Genomic DNA, 26,516 nt, shown 5'->3' on the forward strand with positions numbered 1-26,516 from the left:
CACCATGCCCATTTTCTGCTAATGCAGAAATGTCATCATACAAGATGGCCACATATTAAACAAAGAGAGAGGCAAGTTTTGGGGAGTGTGCACCTAGGGAAGCAGTTCTCAAAGCATGGTCTAGGGAACCCTGCAAGTCCTTGAGGCCTTTTTACAGGGGATCTGAGATATTGAGACATTATTTAACTTGTTCACTCTTATTCTCTCTCAAACCCACAGTAGAGTTTTCCAGAAAGTGCATGACATGACACGGCAACAGAATGGATGTAGAAGCAGATATGAAATCCAACCACCTCCCATTAATTCAGACACTAAAGAGAGCTGCAGTAAAGTAAAACAATGACACTATTTTGGAAAATATTATTTTTCAATAGTAAGAATTTATGAAAAAGACAAGAGGCAACAAATGTTGGCAACAACAGGGAGAAAAGGAAAACCTAGTATACTGTTGGGGGGAATGTAGACTGGTACAGCCATGGATAACAGTACGGAGAGTCCTACAGAAATTAAAGTTGGAACAATCATAGGACCCAGTGATCCCTCTTCTGGGCATATACTCAAAAGAGACATGCTCATCACTTCAAAAAGACAGCTGCACTCCCATGTTCACTGTGGCATTATTCACAATAGCCAAGATATGGATACAAACTAAATGCCCACTGATGAACGAACCAATAAAGAAAATGTGGTGTGTATATATATATGCATGATGGAATATTATTCAGCCTTAGAAAAGGAGATCCTTCCATCTGCCACATCATGGATGGACCAAGAAGACATTATGTACAGTGAAGTAAGCCAGACAAAGAAAGAAAAATATTGCATGATCTCACTTATATGTGGAATTTAAAAAGCTCAAATACACAGAGATAGAGAATGAAACAATGATTACCATGAGTAGGCGGTAAAGGGTGGGGGAGAGGAAACAGAAAGATGTAGGTCAAAGGATACAAAATAGCAAATATGTAGGATGAACAAGCCTAGAAATCTAATATACACCGTGAGGACTATAGTTAATAAAATTGTATCATATTGGGGATTTTTGTTGAACAAGTAAATTTTCTTTTTAAGTCAGATTTAGATTTTTAGCTGCTCTTTCCATACACAAGAAATGTAATTCTGTGAGATGCTAGGTATGTTAATTTGCTTTACTATTGTAACCATTTTACTATCTATATATATATCCTATAAAATCATGTTGTAAACCTCAAATATACACAATAAAATTTGTTTTTAAAAATGTGTGTTGGCACATAATAAGCATATGGTTTGAAGTAAATTGACAAATTATTTTTTAAATTTCTGAGTTTTAATTTCTAATGTGGCAAATATTGACTGATATAAAATATTTCGGGACCTCAATGATTCTTAAGAGAATAAAGATGTCCCGAGCCTAAAAAGTCTGAAAACCACCTAGAAGAACGTGGCAATTTTCTTTTTAACCCAGTGGAAGCCTTCCTTTCTCCTCCGGCCCCATAGTCAAGCATCTAAGGGCTTCAGATTTACCCACCTTCTTGGTCTTGGGCATAGGTTCTTTCTTTAGTAGCCTCATTGCCTGCCTTGCCCCAAATCCACATGACTGAATTGTATTTATTCTGCTCATGGCTTTGGTCCAGGAGGTTCACAATAGTTTATTCTCCCTGGCAAGGCAGAGAGAATGGCTTTCCTTAGCCCCTCAGCTCTCAACCAGGCATTGTCCAGTGCAATGAGAACTGTCATTTCTGCCTGGACCATCAATCAATGAAGACAGATGCACTTCTGTGGGCTGACTGTGGGAGGGAGGTGAGTTTAGACCTGGGAAGTAAGAAGCTATCCTGAGCTGCGCTATAGAGACTGTGGCGGACTCCGTGTCTGTCACGGGGCAGGAGAACGGCCCATCAGTCAGTTGGCAGCATGTTAAAAATCAAGCATCCCCTCCATGTCTGAAAGTTATGGCAACACCAAAGCCACAGGCAGAGCCACACTCTCTGCAGTTTCCACAGACCTTGGAAGCCCTCCTTGCAAACAAAGCTGGAGCCCTTTCTCCATCTCTCTCCTGCAATCACAGTGAAATAGTGATTTCACCTATAAAGAACTACTGTGTGGATTTCAGCTATAAAGAACAAGTGAGCCCGGGCTACACGCGGTATGAAGTGTTGGTGGGGAGGAGTGCAAAGGTGAATAAAAAATGCTCCCCTGCTGCCCTCCAGGAGCTGCTCAAAAGCAGCAAAATGATCAGACTCCAGTTTTAACTCATGTCTCTTACTTGGCTTGCTTTTCAGAGGCAATGAGAATGTTTGATGAGAAAAGGCAAGGCCACCAAAGAAAGCAGAGAAACGAAAGCCCTAAATAATTCACAACACTGGATAACCAATGTCTGAAACAGAATCGATTCTGCACAAGAAGTCACTCTCTATTTCTTCCTCATAAGTGTTATTTCTTAACCTCAATTTTCAACCTGAACAGCAAGCACCTGATTTCCTGAAAACTGTCCCATGTTTCCTGGATGGGCTCAGGTTCCCAGGCAGGATTCACCAGAGGGGCTCTTAGGAGGTATCCAGCCAAACAGACACCGAGCCCAGAGGGCATCTGAGAAACGGAAAGGGACTTGGAACGTTTTTGAATTGCAAAATGCTTCATCTTTAGAGGACACTCCAGAAACATAAAGTTTTGTGTTAAAAAAGCTGCCAGTGAAAATATGTTTAATCATTACCTGTTTATCTAACACAACCAGGAGCAAACAACCAGAGGGTTTTCACTAGATGCAGACAATGAGCAGGGCCTTGAACTTGTCTCTGGGCTGTTGGAGTTAGCCAGGGACCTACCACGTCCAAAGTTAAATCACACTTGACGCTTAAAGACCATGAAGGTGACTAAAAGAGGGAGTTGGTGACACAACTCCATCCCTTTCAGTCCACTTCTTTCACTTCTTCCACCCCGACCTCAAGGTTAATCATTTCTGTTTGGCAGAGTTTTGAATCCTGGGAACTGTCTCACTTTAAGCCTCTTCTAATCTTTTACAAAGATTATCAAGATAATGTAGTTCCACATCTCTGGCACTAGGAACATCAAAAGCCCATTAATTAATTATATGCTTTTAAGGATTATCTGCATGGAAAATATGAGAATTATAAATGGAAATACATATTATAAAATCACTATTCCTATCAGAAAAAAATGACATCTTTTTCTCTTGGTCATGAATTCCTTTCTCCCGCCTTCCCCTGCTCTCTCTTTCTCTCTCTCCAGTGCCTTATCTCTCTCTTCTTAATCAGTGACCACAATTGCATTCTATGATTTCTAGCCTTCTGCTATACTCAAACATTAAAAAATGACTCAACAAACTTTCAGATCATTTTTTATTTTATTGTTATTTTTTGAGACAGAGTCTTGCTCTGTTGCCCAAGGCTGGAGTGCAGTGACATGATCTTGACTCGATACAACCTCCACCTCCCAAGTTCAAGTGATTCTCGTGCCTCAGCCTCCCAAGTAGCTGGGATTACGAGTGCGCGCCACCAGGCCTGGCTAATTTTTTTTTTTTTGTATTTTTAGTAAAGATGGGGTTTCACCATGTGGGCCAGGCTGGTCTCGAACTCCTGGCCTCAAATGATCCACCCATCTCAGCTTCCCAAAGTACTGGGATTATAGGTGTGAGCCACCGCGTTCAACCTAGATCATTTTTTAAATGTCAAAACTGAAAATCATGAATGCAGCTCCTTCATTTAAAATGCAGCCTAAAGGGAAGTGCATGAGCTTTTCTAGAAGAGCATGCTGGGTTCAGAATCCAGGTTCACCTGTGTGGACTGAAACAATAAGACTACCAGCGAGCAAGGTTATCATGAAGACAAAATAAAATAATACCTGCAAAGCATTTAGCTCAATGCCTGGCATGGAGAAAGTGTTCAACAAGTGGCAGCTATTATTGTTATCAAGAAGCATTCATGATTTAGGCCACAAGTCAGAAAAGGCAGAGAATGAGAAGGACAGAGATCATACATAGCAGGAAGTGTTTCTTAATTCATCTGTGTCTTCTACTTAAATTGGTTTTACAGTGGATAAAGCACTTAATTTCTCCAATCCCCAGAAGCAGGTAGGTAGATAGGACAGGTGGTATTACTTCATCTGATGAACCAGAAAATGAGGGAGGGTCAGAAGCCTATTAGAATGATTTGGGGGGAAGGTTTCACGGTCATTAACTGGAAGGGCTGAGACTATGATGGGAGCCACACCGTTCCCAGCCCCTGGAAGGGGACTGTTTTCTCTGTTTGCCTGACATCCTCAGTCCTTTTGATTTATGATCCTTCCTCATCTTATGAACTGGTTGCTAAAGAATTTAAGATTAAAATGCTAAAGTTCCTCTTACACTGTTGGTGGGAATGCAAATTAGTACAGCCACTATGGAAAATAGCATGAAGGTTCTTCAAAAAACTAAAAATAGAACTACCATATGATCCAGCAATACCACTGCTGGGTATTTATCCAAAAGAAAGGAAATCAGCATATTGAAGAGATATCTGCACTAACAAGTTCATTGGAGGACTATTCACAACAGCCAAGATATGGAGTCAACCTAAGTTGTCCATCAACAGGTGCACGGATAAAGAAAATGTGGTACACATACACAATGGAATATTATTTAGCCACAAAAAAGAATAAAATCTTTTCATTCTCAACAAAATAAATGGAACTGGAGGACATTATGTTAAGTGAAATAAGCCAGACACAGAAAGACAAATACTGCATGTTCTCACTCATATGTGGGAGCTAAAAAAAAAAGTTGAATTCATGGAGATAGTAGAATGACGGTTACCAGAGGCTGGCAGAGTAGTGGGGAGAGGGGAATAAAGAGAGGTTCATGGGCACAAAAATACAGTTAGATAGAAGGAATAAGATCTAGTGTTCAGTAGCACAATAGAGTGACTATAACTAACAATTATTTATTGTCTATTTCAAAATAACTAGAAAAGTAGAATTCAAATGTTCCTAACACAAAGTAATGGGAAATGTTTAAGGTGATGAATATCCCAATTACCTTGATTTGATCATTACATATTATATGCTTGTATCAAAATATCACATGTTCCCCACAAAATACATGCAACTATTATGTATCCATAAAATTTTTTAAAATTAAAATGCCAAAGTCAATGCAAAGAAGAAAATCTCTAATTATCTGACTGTGGCCCATTTGAGTGAATCAAGATGTTTCCTCTCATTCATCAGGTGGAAGCAACAGGCTCCTGGAACAGTGCACCTGCTTTAGGGGGTGAGGCCCCTGAGGATGGGTGTTGGGGAGACAGCTGTGCCTCGTGCAGGGCCTTGGCTCCCAGCAGCCCAGCTGTTACGTTGCCTTCTGTGGCTCCAGCCCCATTTAGCACAGATCATTACAAGCTGGCAGCTGTCAATTATCCAAACCAGACAGACTCCCCATGGCATTCCACATCTGGAAAAGCCTTCCCTGGGAATTGGTGCAGAAGCATCCATGCATTTCCACCTCTACTTATTATCTTCAAATCTCCCTGGAGATTTTTATCCTCCAAATGCAAAGATCAAGAGAAGTTGAAAATGCACATAGTAATTTTTATCTTAAAAAATACTCTAGCCAATCCTAATACTCAACAAGATTATTTTTTAAATGTATGAAATTGAAGGACGTGTGTGTGTGTGTGTGTGTGTTCTGGTGAAGCTGTGAATGAAGGACATTTTTAAAAAACCATTAGAAATGGCTGATAAAATAACAATTTATACTTCCTCCTATGTTATCAAAAATGGATGACATTTTTTAACCCACCACATATACTAAATATGGATAATTTGTTCCTGCACCCTTAGTTCCAAGGGTTTCACAAAACAAATAAAATAAAGATACTCAAAAGGACTTCTGTCCTAACACATATATAGGAAAAATATGCTGGGTACAGGAAGTAAAAGGTTTCAGTACAAAATATTCAGCCTCCTCAGTGGAAAAGAACCTTCCACAACACAGATCAATAACAGGCTGCTTCCTGTTTACTCTGCCTGACTGGGGACTTTACTATAAAACCTGATTCCTGTTATCAGCAAGAAGCTGATTTGGCTGCTCCAAGGAGAGTCATCCAAATTAAAGATCCACCAAGTCACAGCTTGAATGATCCTAGCTCATGTACACAGAAAGCTCTAGAGCCTCTCCTTGTCCATCGGGAGGACTCTGTCTTGAAGAATGGCCTGATTCAACTTAAACTGCTCATCTAGGCAGCAAATAACAGATTCCCACAACAGGGACACATTGACATTCCAATCAATAGAAAACCAGAGAAAATTCAAAAGGGTATTAGTGCCTTGTTCTGGGTTTTAGGATTCACTCCATCAAGCTCCTCTTTGTGGAAAAGTAGGTGGCCTTTTGTATGCTTTAATAAACCACAGAAAAGTATGCACTTAGGCTGGGCATGGTGACTCACGCCTGTACTCCCAGCACTTTGGGAGGCCAAGGTGGGAGGGTCACTTGAGGTCAGGAGTTTGAGACCAGCCTGGCTAACATGGTGAAACCTTGTCTCTACTAAAAATACAAAAATGAGCCAGGTGTGGTGGCAGGCAACTGTAAATCCCACCTACTCGGGAGGCTGAGGTAGGAGAATCACTTGAACCCAGGAGGCAGAGGTTGCAGTGAGCCAAGATCACACCACTGCACTCCAGCCTGGGCGACAGAGGGAGACTCTGTCTCAAAAAAATTAAAAAAAAAAAATATGCACTTAGTGCCTAATGTACAGAGGGTGCTGAGTTGTCCCATGAAGATACAGTGTTGTGCATTGGATGACATGCTTGCTGGGGAGAATGCAGGAGAGGTCACAAGGCACTCCAGGCAAATGCCCATGGAGTAAAAAGTTCTAAGAGCTACTACAGCAGAGGGGTGGGTGGGGCTTGAGACAGGTAAAAAAACATCAAAGGGAAAGGAGGGATTGGATCCATATTGATTCTTTCCATTAAAAGACTTCAGACACAAAGTGTCCTTGGCTTCTCACCTTGAGGAGGGAGAAGGGCCAATTGTACTTCATCTGTGCTCTTCCAAAAGAGGAGACAGAGGCCCAGCCTAGGTTTCTGGCTAGGTTTCTCGACTAGAAGAGGTGGAGGCTTCCTGGAAGGAGGTCTGGACCTAGTTTGGATAGGAAGGGATGGCAGGAAGGAGAAAGGTAGGCAGTGCTCAGAACCTATCTGCCACTCATGTGGAAAATGCACTACAGTGGAAAGAATCAGGGAGTGGACCTGAGTTTCAAAATCCTGCTCCACTTTCCCTGGCTGGATGACCCTGGGTAAATCATAGTCCTTTCCAAATCTCAGTTCCCTCGACTGTAAAATGGGGTCATGCCTGCCATGATAGGGGGCCTGTTAACATTAAATAATGCATTTAAAACTTGAAACACAATCTCTTGCTCATAAATGATCAATAAATGCTAGATCCCACCTGAATTTCCTCACAGCATCTTGCCACACACTAGAATAACAATTACAAGGACCACAGCCTCGTAATTGACCAACAAAAGCTGTTGTTGGTCTCTCTGGCAGACAAGATGGTTAGTTTGTGGTTTAGGAAATATATTCTTCCTATTAGAAGGTATTAGGAAATATATTCTTCCTATTAGAAGGTAATACCATCTCCTGTTTCATGTCTTACTGGATCACCCATTCCTTAGACCCTTTGTGGGTGCTGATGGAATGAAGAAGAGGGAGGAGGGAGGAGTTACAGAAGAAGGAAGTATTTATCAAGCCTTTACTCTCTGGACCAGGCCCTCTGGTGGATGCCTAGTGAGGAAGGCCTAATGGTGCTCCAGTTTCCTAGGAAACTCTTCTTGGCACCCTCATACTGGAAGTATGTGGTTTGTTTTGGGGAACACACATACATTTTACACACATCTTTGACAGTCATTTGGGCAGGATGTCTCACTGCCAATGGCAGGACTAATATCGAAGTTGGATCTTTTTTGGGGGGAAGATGGGGTCTTGCTACTTTGCTCAGGCCTTGAACTTTTGATCCTCTCACATCAGCCTACTGAGTAGCTGAGACTACAGGCACAAGTCACAGTGCTCAGCTTACTGTACTGGGTCTTTTTGAGGTGAATCTTCACTCATGTGACAGTCAAATTTTTACCTTTTAAAACAGACTTCATGGGCCTTTTCCTTCTTGTTACACTCATCTATCAAGACAGAGGATGCTCTCTGTACTACAATAGCTGACATCAACAGCCTTTCCTCCTCAGCTGTCACTCACCAACCAGGCCCAAGGATTCTCCTCCCTGCATGCCGGCCCACTGTTTTCCTAGACCAGAGAGAGAGCCCTCTTCTCTCATGTCTCAAGCCTGCCTCCCGCTTCCAAGAAAGTAAAGAACTTTATTCAGGGAGTGACAAAGGCAGGTACATCCATGCTAACCACAGAAAGTTTCTATTTCAGTCATTCTGTCTTCACTCCAGGAGTCCCTATTGTCTACCCACATCTCTTAAGCAATTTACAAAGCTCTGTTAATTCATTCACAGCCTGCTCAGCTTCAGGGGCCTTAAGGAGGCAGAAGTCAAACTCAAAAGAGCACGAGCCTTCCAGAGGTTTCATGAGAGTGGGTTTGGCCAGTCTAAGTCTAGTAGAGCAATTGGAAGTTGTGCCCTGTTCTTTGGCAACAGATCAGATAGAAAATCCAATGAGTAATCAGAGAGTAAGGAAGCCAGGTGGGAAACCAAGAGCATGCTGAGGAAATGGGGAGACTGCACAGTCAGGAGGCAACTTGGAGCTTTCTGGAAACTTGAAGCTGCTTCTAGAGTCAGGAGAAGTTGAAGCAATAGGGGCAGCATTGTGGACTGTGCTGGGAAATAGCCAGAGACACCACAGAAGGGCAGCCCATGATACCGTCCCTATTCCGTCAAAGTCTCTAGACTCTAAAAGCACGTCCCCCATTTACTCAACATCAAGTTTCCCAAAGGCTCCACAATAGCTACTTTCTACACTCCTGATTTCACTGTGATTTCAGAGAAACGGTTAGTTCTGAGATCATTTCCCAATAGATGAAATTTTTGCTAAGAAATAACAGATCTCCTTTAAAAAGGCTAATGATTTACTCTACCTAAATTAAGTTGCTTTTTTTTTTTGCTTTTAACAGTCAATTGACTTTTTTAATTCTTAAATTCTTATTTTAAATTGTGGTAAAATACATATAACATAAATTTACCATCTTCACGATTTATTTTAAGTTCCAGGGTACATGTGCAGGAAGTGCAGGTTTATTACATAGGTAAACGTGTGCCACGGTGGTTTGCCGCACCTATCAACCCATCTTCACCTAGGTATTAAGCCCAACATACATTAGCTGTTTTTCCTGATGCCCTCCCTCCCCCTGCACCCCCATCTTCACCATTTTCAAGTATACAGTCAGTGGCATTAATCACATTCACATTGTTGTAAAACCATCACCACCATCCATCTCCAGACTTGTTTTTCTTTTGCAAAACTGAAAGTCTACACCCATTAAAATCTAGTTTCTTTTTAGTAAGGAAGGTTCACTTTAATAGACAAAAGTAAGAGAAACAATTAGTCAAAGAAGAAAGGGATTAGAGAATTGAATGAAGTCAACACAAAGAAAACAATTATATTTAATCTATTCTCTCTACTGATTTCAAAGAAAGATCTTTATCATCTAAATTGACACTCTAATCCTGATATAATTTAACTCTCTTTAATGCACTCTCTTTAGTTTAGTATAGAGAAACAGTTTAAAGTATTAACCACAAGGGTTACTTTTGTAAGTGACACAAAGCAAGGTTAACACTTTCTTTGATATGTGTTAAGAACAACTATGTGTATTTGTGATATGAAATATTCTACATGGTGCTAATTCCAAATGCTTGAAGTTTTCCTTCTAAGAATCTTATCAAACTAGTACTGTGATACACAGAAGAGACCTTCTGTGCAGTTAGATAGAAAGTGGTTTTTTTGGTTGTTGTTTTTTGAGGCGGAGTCTCGCTCTGTCACCCAGGCTGGAGTACAGTGGCACAATCTTGGCTCACTGCAACTTCTGCCTTCCAGATTCAAGCAATTCTCCTGCCTCAGCCTCCCAAGTAGCTGGGATTACAGGCTCACGCCACCATGCCTGGCTAATTTTTGTATGTTTTGTAGAGATGAAGTTCCACCATGTTGGCCAGGCTGGTCTTGAACTCCTGACCTCAAGTGATCTGCCTGCCTCGGCCTCCCGAAGTGCTTGGATTACAGGTGTAACCCACCACGCCTGGTGCACCACTTACTTTATTGCTCTTTAAAATAATCTAATTTTAAGAGGTTTGTGTATAATGATATCTAACATACAATTTTGTGAGGGCAGAGCCCATATATAACCACTAAACTGTGCAGATTTCCTTCCTTTTTAAAGTCATTCCATTAGGTGACCTCTATGAGCATCCAATGCCGGTATTTATTTGACGTAATTTCAGTAATGTGCTCTGCCCAAATATTTTCTGTGGTTCAGAGAAGTGAACTATAGTTCTAGTTAAGGCAAAAGACCTTTGTAAGGATTCCAGTGTAAGGCGAAGTCCTAAATTCTGAGGGATAATGTTTTCAAGAGAAAATAAATTATTGTACATTTGGATAGATACTCCAGACAACATGCGTGGGCTAGAGAAATACTTGCGGTCCTTAGGGTGGTAAGCAGGAGCTCAAGGTTCTAAGAAGGAACACCTGAGACAGGGCCCTGCTGGGGGAAATCCCAGCGTCCTAGCAGGGGAGGTGAAGAGAACTGACAACTGCTCTCAATGGGTTTGGAGATGAAGTGGAAGGTACTAGCAGACATGGAAATGGCAGAGCTTGGCCAAGTTAGGGAGGCAATGGATACAGTGCAAACACCAACCCCCTCTACCGGTCATTAAGTAGGCTGTGTGGCCTCATGCAAGTTACTAACCTCTCTGAGCCTCCATGTCCTTCCCCATTCTGTAAAAGAGTTGTTTGGAGAATAATAGGAGATAATACGTAAAACACAAGAAAAAGTAAATAGCTAGCTGGATAGAGAATTCCTGAAGACACTTGATGAAGGATATCTATTATGATTGAAAAGTAGGTGGGGGGGGTATCATTATCACCTTCAGAGTTTCTCTTTGAATAGGTCGTTCCCAAATCTGCATTAAAAAATCATGTTCTAATTTCCCCACCAAAAGGGTCAAAGTATATTAGAAAGAAAATACAACACAATTGCAAATTGTATTGTATTTTGGCTTATGAATTGGGGATTATTTCTAAATGACATTCTCAAAGAGCTGTGAATTACATTTGTCAGAATGAGATGAAACATGATGAGGGCAACAAAGGATTTGTTTCCTCTGCTATTGGGAGAAACTATCACAGACGCCACCAGATAAAACAGGTCTGGTGTCCAGAATTAGCAGGCTGGAAAATCACACTGCTGAATAAAATATTCACCTGAAAAATATACTCCAAAACCGTGAAGGCTAAAGGTAGTAAGAGGAAACACTGAGCTATGGACTCAGAAAATGGCTGACCCATAAGGAAGCTTCTTACAAGGGATCCTGGCTGGCAGAGACACAACCAGGGCTGGAAGGTGGAAGCCCGGGGCACTGCTTCCGCACCCCTCCCTCGCCCCACCATGGCCACGCCTTCTCCAGACTCCCCGCTCCTCACTGCAATGGACTAAAAAGCTTTCTGAAGCACCTCTGCTCCTCCTCTCCAGAAGGTTACTCAGTTCTGCAAATGAAAATACTGCCAATGAGAGACAGCAAAAATAATCACACTGTACACTACTTTACAAAGAATTTTATAAAGTACCTAACATTTTAATTTTATTTTTTAATGGATAATGCACTGACATGACTCAAATCCAAAGTTAGATAGAAGATCCGGGCGCGGTGGCTCACGCCTGTAATCCCAGCACTTTGGGAGGCCGAGATGGGAAGATCACCTGAGGTCAGGAGTTCAAGACCAGCCTGGCCAACATGGTGAAAACCTGTCTCTACAAAAATACAAAAATTAGCTGGGCATGATGGCAGGTGCCTGTAATTCCAGCTACTTGGGAGGCTGAGGCAGGAGAATTGCTTGAACCCAGGAGGCAGAGGTTGCAGTGAGCCAAGATCGTGCCACTGCACTCCAGGCTGGGCGACAGAGCAACACTCCATCTCAAAAGAAAAAAAAAATTAGGTAGAAGACTATACATAGAAAAGTCTGACCTCCACTCCAGCCTCTAGGGGTAATCATTTTTCATTAGTTTCTGTCTACATTTCCACTGTTTTCCTTCCAGCTATACTAACGTATAAATGACAAATACAAATTCCATATATTCAAGGTGTATGATGTGATGATTTGATGTATGTATACACAGTGAAATTATTACCACAACCAAATTAATTAACACATCCTCACCACACTTTGTTACCATTGCTGTGTGTGTGGTGGGGGAATGAGGCCACTTAAGATCTACTCTTCTGGCAAATTTCAAGTATATAATACAGTATTAATTATAGTCAGCATGCTATATGTTAGGTCCCCAGAATTTATTTATCTTACAACTGAAGTTTGTACCCTTTGACCAACTTCTTTCTTTTTGCAAATAGTACCAATATACAAGATGTGTATACATATGATGTGTGTATTTATATTATATAGTGAATATATAATGAATATACACACACACGTTCTTACCACACCCTATTTTACACAAAAAGGAGCACCCAATATCCAGTCTTCTTGCACCTTGCTCTCTTCCTTCTCTATATCCTACAGATCTCTCCACACTCACACATAGAAATCTTCCTTCTTTGGTTTTGGGTTTTGTTTGTATATTTGTTTGTTTGGGGGTTTTTTTGAGACAAGGTCTCAGTCCATCACCCAGGCTGGAGGGCAGTGGCACAATCTTGGCTCACTACAGCCTTGAACTTCGGGCTCAAGTAATTCTTCCACCTCAGCCTCCTGAGTAGCTAGGACTACAGGGGCACACCCCCACGCCCAGCTAATTTTTGTATTTTTTGTAGAGTTGCAGTTTTGCCATGTTACCCAGGCTGGTCTCAAACTCCTGGGTTCAAGCGATCTGCATGCCTCGGCCTCCCAAAGTGTTGGGATTACAGGCATGAGCCACCGCACCTGGCCCATTCTTTTTTTTTTTTTTTTTTAAGCTACATAGTACTCCACTATGTGCTACACCACAGTCTATATTCTACTAGTTCCCTATTGCTGGACATTTGGTGTTTACAACCTTTTGGGATTACAATAATGGCACAGGCAATAACCTAATACATATGCTATTTCACACTTGTAAAGATAGAAAGATGGAAGTGGGATTGCATGTGTACTTCTGTGAGATGATGCCAAATTCCTCTTTGCAGAGGTTGTACAGTTCTAAGTTCTACACACTCATCAGCAAAATAAAGTTCTGATTTCTCTTTTGAAAGTTTTGCTCATTTTATGTTTTTATCTCTGTTATTTTGTGGGTCTCACGCTTTTGTAGCAGGCATATTTATAGAAGGAATAATCAGAAGCTGTGTCCTCACTACTTCAAAAGAATAAAAACACTTCATTTCACCACTCAGAAGTGTCAAATTAGTAGTAGAGATAGCAAGTGCACAACTCTGGAGGAGCTAGACATTCTGGGAGATGAAACAGACTTAGACTTTATGGAAGAAAAGGGAATTAACAGGCCCTGGAGAAAACAGAAGATGAGGCGAGCAGAGAAACACTTCCAGATTCCAAAGCAGAAATAGTCACAAAGTGAGCCAAGAAGGATGAGCAAATTGACTGGACCAAGCAAAATATTGTGTAGACTCTCGAGCACAAAGCTTAGAAGTGTAGTTTGAGGCCTGATTGTAGAAAACCTTAAATTCCATAAGGGATCATCTAATCTTTATGATTTAGGCGATACAAAGGGTAACCAGATGTCCTGGTTTGCCCAGGATAATCCTGGTTTATCCCTTTTGCTCTAGCATCTCCTTCACTCTCAAGGGACCCAGTTTGGATGACAATTACATAGTTGGTTGTCCTAGCTATAGGGACCACCAAAAAATCTGTGGGCAGGAGAGAGAGATGAAAGTAGTATTTCATCAAGATAAATCTGAGGGGCTGGGCACAATGGCTCACACCTGTAATCCCAACACTTTGGGAGGCCAAGGCAGGAGGATCACTTGACCCCAGGTGTTTGAGACTAACCTGGGCAACACGGCAAGACCCCATCTCTAGAAAGAAAAAATTAGCCAGGAGTGGTGGCACATGCCTGTAGTCCCAGCTACTCTGGAGGCTAAGGTGGGAGGATCACTGGAGCCCAGGAGGTCAAAGCTGCAGTGAGCTGAGATCACACTACTGCACTCCAGCCTGAGTGACAGAGTGAGACCCTGCCTCAAAAACAAAAACAAAAGCAGATAAATCTGCATACTTGAGTATACAGAATGGATAAAAGAAGAGAGGCTGGAGATAGGGAGAGCAGGACATCACCAGGCCGAGTAGCAGGAGGAAGGACAGAAGGCCTGACTCTGCTTCAACTAGTTTAGAGCAGGGTCATTTGTCTAACCTCTCTGAAGCTGCATTTCCTTATGTGTAAAAAGAAGACAATGGATTGGATGCAAAAACATCTTTTCAGTTATAATTCTCCAGGGCCCAAGAGATTAGAGCTGTAACCTAGGTGCTGGGCTATGTGGAGGAGTGGAAAGGAGAAAAGATGAAGGGATGGTGGAGGAGAGGGAGCAGTCAGAACAGTTGTGCCCAAGGAACAGGGAGAGCAGTGTTGCTGACACTGGCATATGGAAGAAGTGAAGACCACCAAGCTGCTGTGAGATACTCCCTGGGCTTAGTTTTATTAAATACATGTGCTGTATTGAGATGACTGCAGGCCACTGAAGTGGCGACTGAAAGACACATATAGGAGGACACAGTGGTGTGACCAAGCCAAATGGAAACCAGGGCTAGGATGGACCACACTTAGAGCCATCTGGCAAATGGCCTTAGTGAGGGTTGGTGGTCATTCACGGTACTCAGGTGTGGTCAAGGAAGATGGCAGCCAAGACAATGGGTGAGTAAACCTATTTTCTGGTGGAAGCATCTGAGTTTCAGACCAGGCAGCCTGGGAAAGCAGGGCAGGTTTTTAACAGTAAGCCTAGTTGACAGCCCCAGTCTTAATTGCTAAATGTTCTGAAGGAAATCTATTGCCTTACTCAGGATGTATTTAAAGAAAACTCACGCTACCCAGATGGCCTGGGCTCCAAGAAAGTATAACATACATTGCTTTGGGTTTATTTCCCCCAATGACGAAAGGAATTTTCAGCCAGAACCCCTTACTAATAGAAGGTCTTTGGTTAACAGACGGCCCTGTAGGTAGGTTTGGATGGGGGTGGGGGGTGATCAGTTCCTCCTCAAATACTATAGCATTGGCTCCCTGGACTGCCTAAGTTCTTCTAGGTCCCCTACCCTGAAGCCCACATGGACAGCTTTCAGAAGATCATCGAAGATCACCTGTGCCAGACCAGCCTGATGTAGCCATAATTTACCTTGACTAGAAATTGAACTTTAAGTCCTTGAACAAATGATCCATGAGCACCAGCTTCCGGCAGAAGATACTGGGGAATGAAAAGATCCACACAGCTTCCACCACTTCTTTGTCATGAGATCAGAAACAAACAACTAAATCACCTATAGGCAAGCTGCACTGCATACACCCAAAAATCACAAGGTAAAGGTTAAAATATTGTGCTTGTGTTAAAATTGAAAGAACAAAAAATGCCTGTTGCTCTTCTTTCAAATGGTCACATACAAACCTTTTCTTTTAAGAAAGAACACTTGAAATCGATAAAGGAACATTAAAACTATGTGAGAATGAGTCATTACATTCCAGCTTTATTAGATATAAAGTGTTCTCATACTGTCACATGATTCTGTGATTCTGAAATAGACTGTTATCTGGGGCTTGAGGGTATATGTCTCATTCATTCACCCAAAAACACCTGGCACACCCATGGCATTTAAATCAAGTTTATGACATGGCAGCCTCTTACTGGGTCTAGAGCTGACCACAACCTAAAGGTGAAAGCTCACTGTAACATCACACCTAATTGTTAATATGAAATGAACGAAAAGAAAGAAAAAAGGCATGTGTTACAAGTCAAATCACTCTTGTCTGAGAAATGTCTGCTCTGGCTGTCAGGAACTTAAATACCAAAGGAAAGGTAAATTGGATTAAGTTACATTTGGAAGAGCATTCCAGTAAGAGGCTTGGTAACTTCTGATTGCACTTAATAGCATTAAACTGAATCAGTTTCTAGATAATGGTTTTTGCATACTGCAAGTTGCATTGATAGATTCTGTCCTTACAGAAGGTATACCTGTGTAAATAACTAAGATGAAATCAGCCTGCAAAGAGAGAAATGATGTCAGTAAACCAGTCCAATTCTCCACAACTGCCTACAAAAAAGGATATAGAAAAGATGAGAAGGGAGACATCAATCATGGCTGTTTATTTGTTTTTACAAAAACCCATTCTGAACTTGAGTCACCCAGCTTGCCGTCTTGGCTGTCTGCAAGATCAGTTCCAACTAATTGCCCAGTTGTCCCATTGCCTGTATCACACAGTCTATAAAACACAAGCCTAGACTGAAAAGAAAGACAAGAGAAAAGAAAACCCCCAACCAATATATATATACATATTTTTTTAAGAGATCACTCAGCTTCTTCCTCTGACCTCATGGCTGGAAGGTTCTAACAAAGGCTTCTCAGTGTGGAGGGTGTTCCTTCCGTCTCCTCCTTGCCTCATGATTATTCCTTCCCACACCCTAAGATTTAGGACTGTCTGGGGGTCACATGGGCCAGGCCACAGAAGCCCCGCCTTTGCCATCCTGACTCTGCCGGGATGGGGCTGGCTGGGCTCTGAAGTGAGCTTGATGGCCTTCCCTGGAGCCACATGCCTGTCTGAAACTGAGTGCCTGAGACAGTGACCAGGCAAAGGGAAGTGCAGAAGCAGGTCTCCCTCTGCACACAATCCACCGGGCATGTCCAGGAAAAATTACTTCCACCCCTCTCCCCTTCTGCCCCTCTCTATGACCATCGGTAACCCACTGTCCATTCCTGGGTGCCTGTCTGGCAGGCTCCTGGGGTAAATGGACCTGAACTCTTTACTGTGTTCCCCTGGTCTTCCAGTAACTCCTCCCAGTGGTCTCACCACTCTACGACCTGCAAGCTCTCTTGGTAGGACAACTGCATGCCGTTGCTCAGAATGACTCCTGTGCTAGACACTGTGTTGCTAGTTGAGCACTCTGACCAATCTCCTTTTAGCAAACCTGCTTGAACTACAGAAACTGGAAAGCTAAAAACTACATTTCCCAGACTCCCTTGCAACAAGTCTAAATGTGACCCAGGCTCTGAGGAGCAGACACATTTACATGACATTTGAAAGGACATGGTGCCAAGCAGTGGCTGTACAGAGAGATCGGCCCCTCCTAGAGACCTAGTATGTGTGATTTTTCTGGGGCAGCTCGCAGAGATGCTCATGTCTAGTCCCCGGTAACCAATGCTGGGTGTGAATGGTGGTGCCAAGGGAGTTACTACTAGAGCAGTCCTGGTTCTCTAAGGTCCCTAAAACCCTGTCGTAAGTCGTTTTCTGCTTAAACTCCTTAGAGTGGCTTCTGTTGTCTGCAACTAGCAACATTAATCAAAACAACTTCTTATCTTATACCTTAGGTTTTTTAATCCTTAATGTAGTATCTCCTCCTCATTGTCACAGAAAGTGCTTGAGATACATGCCTCAAATTTCACTTGAGAAATGGCAAGTCTCAGTTACTTTGAATATGTTTTATATCAGCTTTATAGATTAACATTAGCACTAGTCTCCTCCATTAATTCACTTAACAAAGATCTATTAAAGGGGTACTGTGTATCAGGTACTGAGATGACCATGCTGCACATATAAGACACAGTTCCTGCCTTCACAGAGCTTATCATCTAGTAGAAAAAGAATAGCAGCTGGGTGTGGTGGCTCATGCCTATAATCCCAGCACTTTGGGAGGCCAAAGCAGATGGATCACGAGGTCAGCAGTTCGAGACCAGCCTGACCAACAAGGTGAAAACCCGTCTCTACTAAAAATACAAAAATTACCTGGGCGCGGTGGCACGTGCCTGTAATCTCAGCTACTCAGGAGGCTGAGGCAGGAGAATCGCTTGAACCTGGGAGGTGGAGGTTGCAGTGAGCCGTGATCACGCCACTGTACTCCAGCCTGGGTGGCACAGCAAGACCTCGTCTCAAAAAAAAAAAAAAAAAATAGCTACTTTTATTTAGCATCTACTCCTACCAAACATTATAATTGACACTTTAAATATTTAACTCATGTAATTATCAAAATAACAGACACCATCATCCTTATTTTACAGTTGAAGGAACTAAGGTTCAGAGAGGATAAATAACTTGCCCATGATCAGAATTTTATACCTAGTAAGGGATAAAACTGAATTTAAATTCACATAGTTGACTCTAAAAGCTGCCTCCAATATAAACTGTCAATGCTTTGAGGGTAGGAAATCTATTAAGTTTATCTTTGAATCCTATAGTTGGAAGGCTCATCTAGCCCAATCTCCCACCCATTCCAGAGTCCCTTTTATAGCAGACGCTGCTAGTTTCCTACCCCAAATCCATAATTCCCTGCTTCCTCACAAACAGAATGCCTAGTTTGTTCAGAGCACCACTGAATCCAGCTAAAAACTAAATATCCCAGACTCTCACATTTATTAGAGGTCATGTGACCCAGTTCTGTTCAATAAGAATCCAGCTGAATGTGCTGAGGATTTCTGGAAAAGTTTTGCTTTGTTAACATGAGCCACCTCTTCCTCCTTGACACTTCTTTCTGCTGGAATGAGCGAGTGAGGCTGGAGGTAGGGCAGCCACCTTCAGGCAGCATGGATGAATGCCACATGTAAGGATGACAGGCCAGAAGACAGAAGGAGCCTGGGTCCCTGATGCCATCAGGAGGCTTCTACGTCAGCCTTGAAGACACAGCTCAGCACATCTTATTACGTGAAAACTTTCTTGTGAATTCCTATTTGATGAAGGCCCTATAGTTGAGTTGCTGTTACATGGACTGAAACTCAGTCTCTAACTGATACACTGTCTTTAACACTCTGGATGACTAAGAATCGACTTATGTCTTTCCCGTGATGGGAAACTGTCCCATGAAAAGCCACTTACATGTTTGGATGGTCCTGTAGAAAATATTTTTTCTTCTCCTTAAACTGAAATCTCACTCTCTATAAGATGCATAAGAATGCAATTTAAGACAAACAGCAAATAAATACCATCTGTGCATGTACCAAGTACTTACAGACTCTCTCATGTAATCCTGTATAATTGGCCAGGCGCAGTGGCTTGCGCCTGTAATCCCAGCACTTTGGGAGGCCGAAGCTGGCAGATCATGAGGTCAGGAGTCTGAGGCCATCCTGGCTAACATGGTGAAACTCCATCTCTACTAAAAATACACAAAATTCGCTGGGCATGGTGGCGGGTGCCTGTAGTCCCAGCTACTCAGGAGGCTGAGGCAGAAGAATCTCGTGAACCTGGAAGGTGGTGGTTGCAGTGAGCTGAGATCGCACCACTGCACTCTGGCCTGGGCAACAGAGCAAGACTCTGTCTTAAAAAAGAAAAAAGAATCCTGTATAATCTTATGTGGTAGGTTTTATTATGCTCAATTTGCATAATGAGATCACAAATAAGATCACATTCTAAGGTTCTGGATGGACATAAATTTGGGGGGACATTATTCAACTTGCCACAGTGGCAAAATTTTTACCTAAACCTCAGTTTCTCTCCTAACCCAGAGCCTTTCTATTGCTGTTTATAGGTTAATGATAATGAATTTGGTCTATTTAAGTATACATAGCATGTGTAAGATTTTTGAGATGGATATAAAATTTAAAGCACCTTCAAAAACCACTGTCACCCTTATTTTACATGTTTGAATCTCTAAAATAAGTGCCATGCATCAAGCCCTATCTTCAATTACATATAATTAGGTTCTATTTTTGTGATGAATACCTTACTAGTTCCAAATCTGGCTTCGTTTTCACAGTTGAAAGTAAACACTCACAGTTTACATGTACTGACATATTTCTCTTCATTTCAATCTCAGAACACTATGTTGAAGAAAGAGTGAAATCTCTGTTTATCAAATATTACTGATATGTCTGAATTATCTTATTCTCTCTGAAATTCTGCATAAGTGTTAGTTACACAAAGTTACCTTGAAAACACTGCCTCGCATTTATTCATTACTCACCATGTTCGGTGCTTTATATATATCTCATCCCTATAACAACACTAAAAAGTAATCTTACTAGAAGGCAGGTATTTATTTTATTTTATGTTAATTTTTTTTCAGACAGAATCTTGCTCTGTTGCCCAGGCTGAAGTGCAGTGGCATGATCACGACTCACTGCAGTCTTGACCTCCCAGGCTCAAGAGATCCTCCCACCTCAGCCTCCTAAGTAGGTGGGACAACAGGCACATGTCACCACACCCAGCTAACTTTTGTATTTTCTTGTAGAGACAGGATTTTGCAGTCTTGCCCAGGCTGATCTCGAACTGCTGGGCTCAAGCGATCCACCAGCCTTGGCCCCTGAAAGGGCTGGAATTGCAGGCCTGAGTCACGTGCCTGGTCTGTTATTTTATTTTAAATCAAAATCCCTTGCAAAACATCCTGCATGGTAGATACATTACAAATGTTTACTGATTAACTTTAGTATTCCTATTCAATTTTGCCATCTTTGCCCATAATTAATAAGTGATCAAAATATTACTAAATTGTAAAGAAGTTCAGGCAAGACAGGCGCAGTGGCTCATGCCTATAATCCCAGCACTTTGGGAGGCCGAGGCGGGTAGATCACCTGAAGTCAGGAGTTCGAGACCAGCCTGGCTAACAAGGTGAAACCTCGTCTCTACTAAAAATACAAAAATTAGCCTGGCATGGTGGCGGGTGCCTGTAATCCCAGCTGCTTGAGAGGCTGAGGCAGGAGAATCGCTTGAACCCTGGAAGCAGAGGTTGCAGTGAGCCGAGATTGTGCCACTGCACTCCAGCCTGGGTGACAGAGGAAGACTCCACCTCAAAAAAAGAAGAAGGTCAGGTAAAAAAAGGGAAGAGTCTTCTTACTAGGTGTGGTGCTCCATGTACATTATTAGACATCAACAAGTAGGAAGCAACTTAAGGTTTAACCGGAAATCAGAGTTCCTAGTCTAAAATAGCTAATTATTTGTAAAGTACTTTTGTATTATTTAAGGAGTCATGCTATAATTCATGAAAGTCTCATGTCTTCTGTACCTTCCTACATCAGACACCTCTGTTGCTGTTGCCTGATTCCGTGAGACATGCACTCCTTACATGGGTGAAGCATAACTAGGTTAATCTCCTATCTGTAACATTTCAGGGTAAAAGGAATTTTAACTCTGTTATAGAACTATCAGAGAAGAACCCTTTGGTCATTTAAGGATTAGAAAGAAAGCACTTCTGATCCAATGAATCTCCTATCTCATTTTGGTAATGGCCATATAATTTCATTTTTGCTATGCAGATAAAAGGATATTTTTAAATGGGAATATATTGATAAAGGTGGCGCTGTAAAAGCTACAAATGGCTAATTCCTGCTCTCTCTCTTTCATCCCAGGGAGTGCCATGACATTATGCCTGTTAATAGAAATCTGAGCTAACTGATGTCTCTGGTAGTCAACAGAAGCAAATATAACAGACAACATAGTTGCCGATGAACAATAAAATCACGTCTTGTGCTAAATAAGGTTAAGTCAGTAAGGTCTTGGCAATGCAGATATATTCAGAAGTCTTAGACTCTCTTCACCAGGCAAGAGAGTAGAAGAAAAGGTAATTCTTATATATGGTTTTACAACTAAAATTGCCACTTGTTTAAATTCACATTTTTTAATTTTTAAAGAATGGAATTGGTTATTGGTATTCATGTCGCTACCATTCCTGAAAAATCTTTCCTATTTTTTCCTTATAGATGTAAACTATCACAAAAGTAAATGTAATATCTGTATTTTTTGACAATTTATTCCATAATATCTTTCACATTGGAGTGGCTATTAAGCTTAAGTTGCTTTCCTGGAAGCTGCAAGATACACGTGGATGAATACATTCTCTACACTCAAATAACCTATAATCCAGCAGGAAAAAGACAAATGGCTTAGAGCAGAAAGGCCGCAGGACAACCTAGGGGCTTGTGATGGTTAAGTGTCAACTTGCCTGGTTAAAGAACACTTAGAAAAGAAACCTAGTAAAGCATTATTTTGGGAGTGTCTGTGAGGTGTTTCTAGAGGAGGTTGTCATGTGAGTCTGAGTGGGTTAGGTGGGGAAGATCGGCCCTCCATGTGGGCAGGCACCATCCAACCAGCTGGGGGTCTGGAAAGAAGAAAAACAGAGAAAAGGCGAATGTGTCCATTTGTCTGCTGGAGCTGGGACACACTCTTCTCTCCTGTCCTTGAACAACAAGCCCGGGCTCCCTGGCCTTTGGACTCCAGGACTTACACCAGTAGCCCTGCCAGTTCTCAGGCCTTTGGCCTCAAACTGAGAGTTATGCCATCAGCTTCCCTGGCTCTGTGGCCTTTGGACTTGGACTGAGCCATGCTACCAGCATGCCAGAGTCTCCAGCTCGCAGATGGGCTGTCATGGGGCTTCTCGGCCTCTATAACCACATGAGCCAATCCCCCAAATAAATCACCTCTCCTGTCTCTGTATCTATCCAGCTAGCTAGCTATCATATTGAGTCTGTCTCTCTAGAGAACCCTGACCAAAACAGGGGCAAAAGAAGAACTTGTTTTTGACTACTGCAATCACAGAACTCCTCAAAAGGAAGTAACAACTGATCTGGAACAAGAAGAACAGATAAGCCTGGTGATGAGAGAGGGCACACAGGGTACAGGAATGGCATGACAGAGACACACGATTCTAAACCCGGCTCATCTCCAGAGTCACATGGCCAGAGCTTAAAACATGAAGTATTCAGGTTCCAGCACCCAACTTACTGGTGTGTGTCTCTCAAAGTAGAGCCTGAGAATCCTATGATTTGTTTCCCCAGTAGATTCTGCTGAAGGTTCAGGTTTGAAGCACTGGGAAAAAAGTAAGAATCTACAGGAAATATTCAGAGCACAAGAGAGGCAGAGAAGACTGTCTGAGGCCTTGAAATGCCAGGCTTAAGAGGGAGGGAACCACCTGAGCTCTGTGGATAGCGCAATGACATGATCAGAACTGTGTTTTAGGGGAATGACACCTGGCTGTGGCCCAAAGGCAGACCTGATGAGGAGACTCCAGGCAGGGAATTCATCAGCAGGTTGATCATGGCCATCCGGGTGAGACTCAGGGCCCAAACTAACATCATAACAGCAGAAGCGAAGAGGAAGAACTGAAAGCTGCAGACAACAGGGTGGGAGACTTGGTTAATGAGCTGGAGGCAGACTGGGGTCGCAGGTTGGCAAGGGAGCAGGCTGAAGGCAGGTCTGACTGCAAGGCCCAGTGTCCCATGTGGCTGCCAATCTAGAGCTCAGGTCTCTGGTCCAATAGCACATGTCACTTCTTCCTGATATTACCACCAGCTGCTAGGACCACTGCCTGCTATAGTACTTTCACTCCGGACGCTCTGGCCCACACTTTCGGCTGCCTGGCCAGACTTGTTCCCATCACCTGCAACACAGTCAGATCATATCTAATGTCTGTGCTTCGCTGCAAGGGACAGGGCCTACTTTCCAAGCCCCAGACGCCCTCCAGCCCTCCTCAAACCCACTGCCAGCTGGCTGGTCTCTGAGCTCTGCTCTTATAGACATGGTGGACTGGCCTACTCAGGCATCACTGCCTGAACAAAGCAGAGAAAGCACCTGGTTTCACATGCAATGATGCTGTTTCTATAAAAATGATGACTCAACTAAAATCAAAAATAGTATAAACACTGACCACCTGAGGATAAAGAGCAGAGAGGATTTTGGGGCTGCGTGATTTTTGTTTTGCTTTGTTGTGTTTTTAATTGGAAAGCAAAGCCATGGAAAGAGAAAGCTGGCAGAGGAAATAACAGAACAGCTCCTTTCCCAGTGGATCAGGCAGTGATACGACCAAGGTCAAGGCTGGCTGTGAAAGGGCAGGGTTCGTGAGGCACCATCGGGGCGGTGAGGCTTTTTCGTGTATTTTGTTTTGTTTTCTGTCACCCAGGATCTGACAATCTTTGCAAGGGGAAAGAACAAATAAATTCTGGCCCCTTCTTAGCCACTGCACAGACACTGCACAATGCTGGGGCACTGAGGCAGTCTCTGGCAAGCTGAGCTCAGGAAGCAGGTCAGGCGGGCTGTGGACAGAAGGCTGGGGGAAGCACGTGGCCCCGGGGCAAATGGGCACCTGATTCTGTGGAGGGTGTGGGCAGCCACTTCCCTGAGTGCCAGAGAGGGGTGAAAGGAGGCAGTCAGGCCTGTGTGACACATGTGGCAGGGAGCAAATGTCTGTTCTGGCAACCTTGGGTCACTGTGTGATCGCATAAACATCAGTAATATTTGAAACAGAAATCCAAACTTTGTGGTTCTTACTATGCCTCTGATCTCACTCCCCAAGCTCCAGATGCCAAACTGCTGTCCCTACTCTTATCTCTGCACTTGCTGTTCCCTCTTCCTGGAGTGCCCTCCTATCCCTCCTTCTCAGCCTGGTGAAATCCCATCCATCTTTCAAATCCCGGCAAAGATGCCACCACTTCCGTGAAATACTCTTTGACACTCCCAGGCTCAACAGACCCTACAGCCTCCTCTGATCTCATACAATACAAGGTACACACCTCCATTATGACCCCCACATGATGCATGCCACTCTACACTGCTATGGACTGAGTGTTTGTGTCTCTGACAAATCCTAACCCCCAAGGTAATAGTATTAGGAGGCGGGGCCCTTGTAAGGTGTTTAGGTCATGAGGGCTGGCCCTTCATGACAGGATTAGTGCCTATAAAAGCAGCCCCAGAGAGCTCCCTCATCCCTTCCACCATGTGCGGGCACAGTGGAAAGGCACCATCTATGAGGAAGAAGGCTCTCACCAGACACTAAATCTGCAGGTGCCCTGATCTTGGCCTTCCCGGCCTCCAGAACTGTGAGAAGTAAATTTCTGTTGTTTATAAGCCACCTAGTTTAGGGTATTCTGTTATAGCAGTCTGAATGGACTAAGACATGTACTTCAGTTATGTGAGCTACCTTTCAGCCATGGATGTGCCTTGTTTACCTTTGACTCCATAGCACTGCAAACAGGTGCTCAATGGCCCCTGTGAGCCATATGGATCACACATCAAACTCATCACTTACTAACAGGAAGATCAATGAATAGAAACTATGTCCATAATGGCTTTACTTTGACCCTTCACTCCTTGGAAAGAAGGAGGGAAGAAGTTCTGATGGTCTTCCAGAAGACTATTCTGCTTTAGCAACTACCAGCAAACAAGTCCCTCTGAGACTGTCCACTCCACATCAGTGCCCACCTACCCTCAACCCTCCCAGCCACGTGGACCAGGACCAGGAAAGAGACATGAGATCTCTGGGAACCTCTCTGGTTCTGCCTGAGACAAGAAGTAATTCTCTCCAGTCAGCATAAATCCTACAGGTTGATGTCATCATGGGTGTTGCCCATAGCCTCTTTTAGAAAGCAGGGGAAAGTTGCTTTACACTAGGGGTCTTCCTCTTGGTAACACAACTTCCTTGGTATGTTACCAAGACTTTGCCAAGTGCTCTATGGATGTTTGTTGAATGAAACGAAATTCCCTCGTCACATTTTACTAGATATCCTTACCTCACCCTTAGAGCCTTCCTAATGGAAAAGAAGATGAAGTTGGCATTAAGTGCATTCATTTTGCCTATGTGTACAGAGCCCCTCCTTATCAGGAGCCCAGCAGCAAAGGCTTCGACAAGGAGATATCCAAGATGTATTTGAAGCACGGGAAGCATTTCCACAAGCTGAGAGGTGTGGAAGAGAAGTGTTCCAAGTGGCCTGAAGAGCGGAGTAAAGGCGTGGAAATGTGAAAGTCGTGAGTGTGTGCATGGGGTGCTGCTAGCCCTTGTCATACAGTCCCCACCAGGGAGGCAATGTCAGTCCTGGAATTAGCTCAGGTTCTCAAGCCAGGCATCCATGTACCGGCTGTGTGGCTTTGGGCAAATCCCTTAAATTCTGTGGGCTACATCTTTGTTATCAGTAAAATACTGATGATAATACCTTGCAGAGTTGTTCTAGGAATGCATAACGCACGTAAAGGGTGTGGTTAAAAATGCATAAAATAAATGGAAGATATTATCATTATCATTATTACATTATAAGCTCCTTGAAAACAGACTATTTCTTACTCTTACTTGTCCCCACTGAAGTACCTACCACCTTGTTTTGCCCAAATTCAAAAGATACTAAGTATGTGCTGACTTAAATGTATCTCCTTGCCACTTTAATTCTATCATTGTTCCTTGGTTTCTGTTTTCCTTTTTAAAGAAATGTTCACTACCTTTTGTTAGCCTGATTAGACACTGAAGAGAGTCCATGGACACTGGATGCTTGAAAC

The 26,516-nt window shown here is 42.8% G+C and overlaps 1 protein-coding gene and 1 long non-coding RNA gene across 5 annotated transcripts in view; one reads left to right on the forward strand and one right to left on the reverse strand.

The window, feature by feature from the left end:
* Nucleotides 1-26,516, reverse strand: part of CHN2 (chimerin 2) — a 328,135-nt gene that overhangs the window by 251,187 nt on the left and 50,432 nt on the right. The gene's annotated exons all lie outside the window — the stretch shown is intronic.
* LOC134731448 (uncharacterized) lies at nucleotides 5,640-17,648 on the forward strand. The gene is made up of 2 exons (XR_010113725.1): nucleotides 5,640-7,567; nucleotides 7,599-17,648. It is a non-coding gene; the product is annotated as an uncharacterized lncRNA (long non-coding RNA).

The sequence above is a fragment of the Symphalangus syndactylus genome, chromosome 9, assembly GCF_028878055.3.
Source record: "Symphalangus syndactylus isolate Jambi chromosome 9, NHGRI_mSymSyn1-v2.1_pri, whole genome shotgun sequence".
Lineage (NCBI taxonomy): Eukaryota > Metazoa > Chordata > Mammalia > Primates > Hylobatidae > Symphalangus > Symphalangus syndactylus.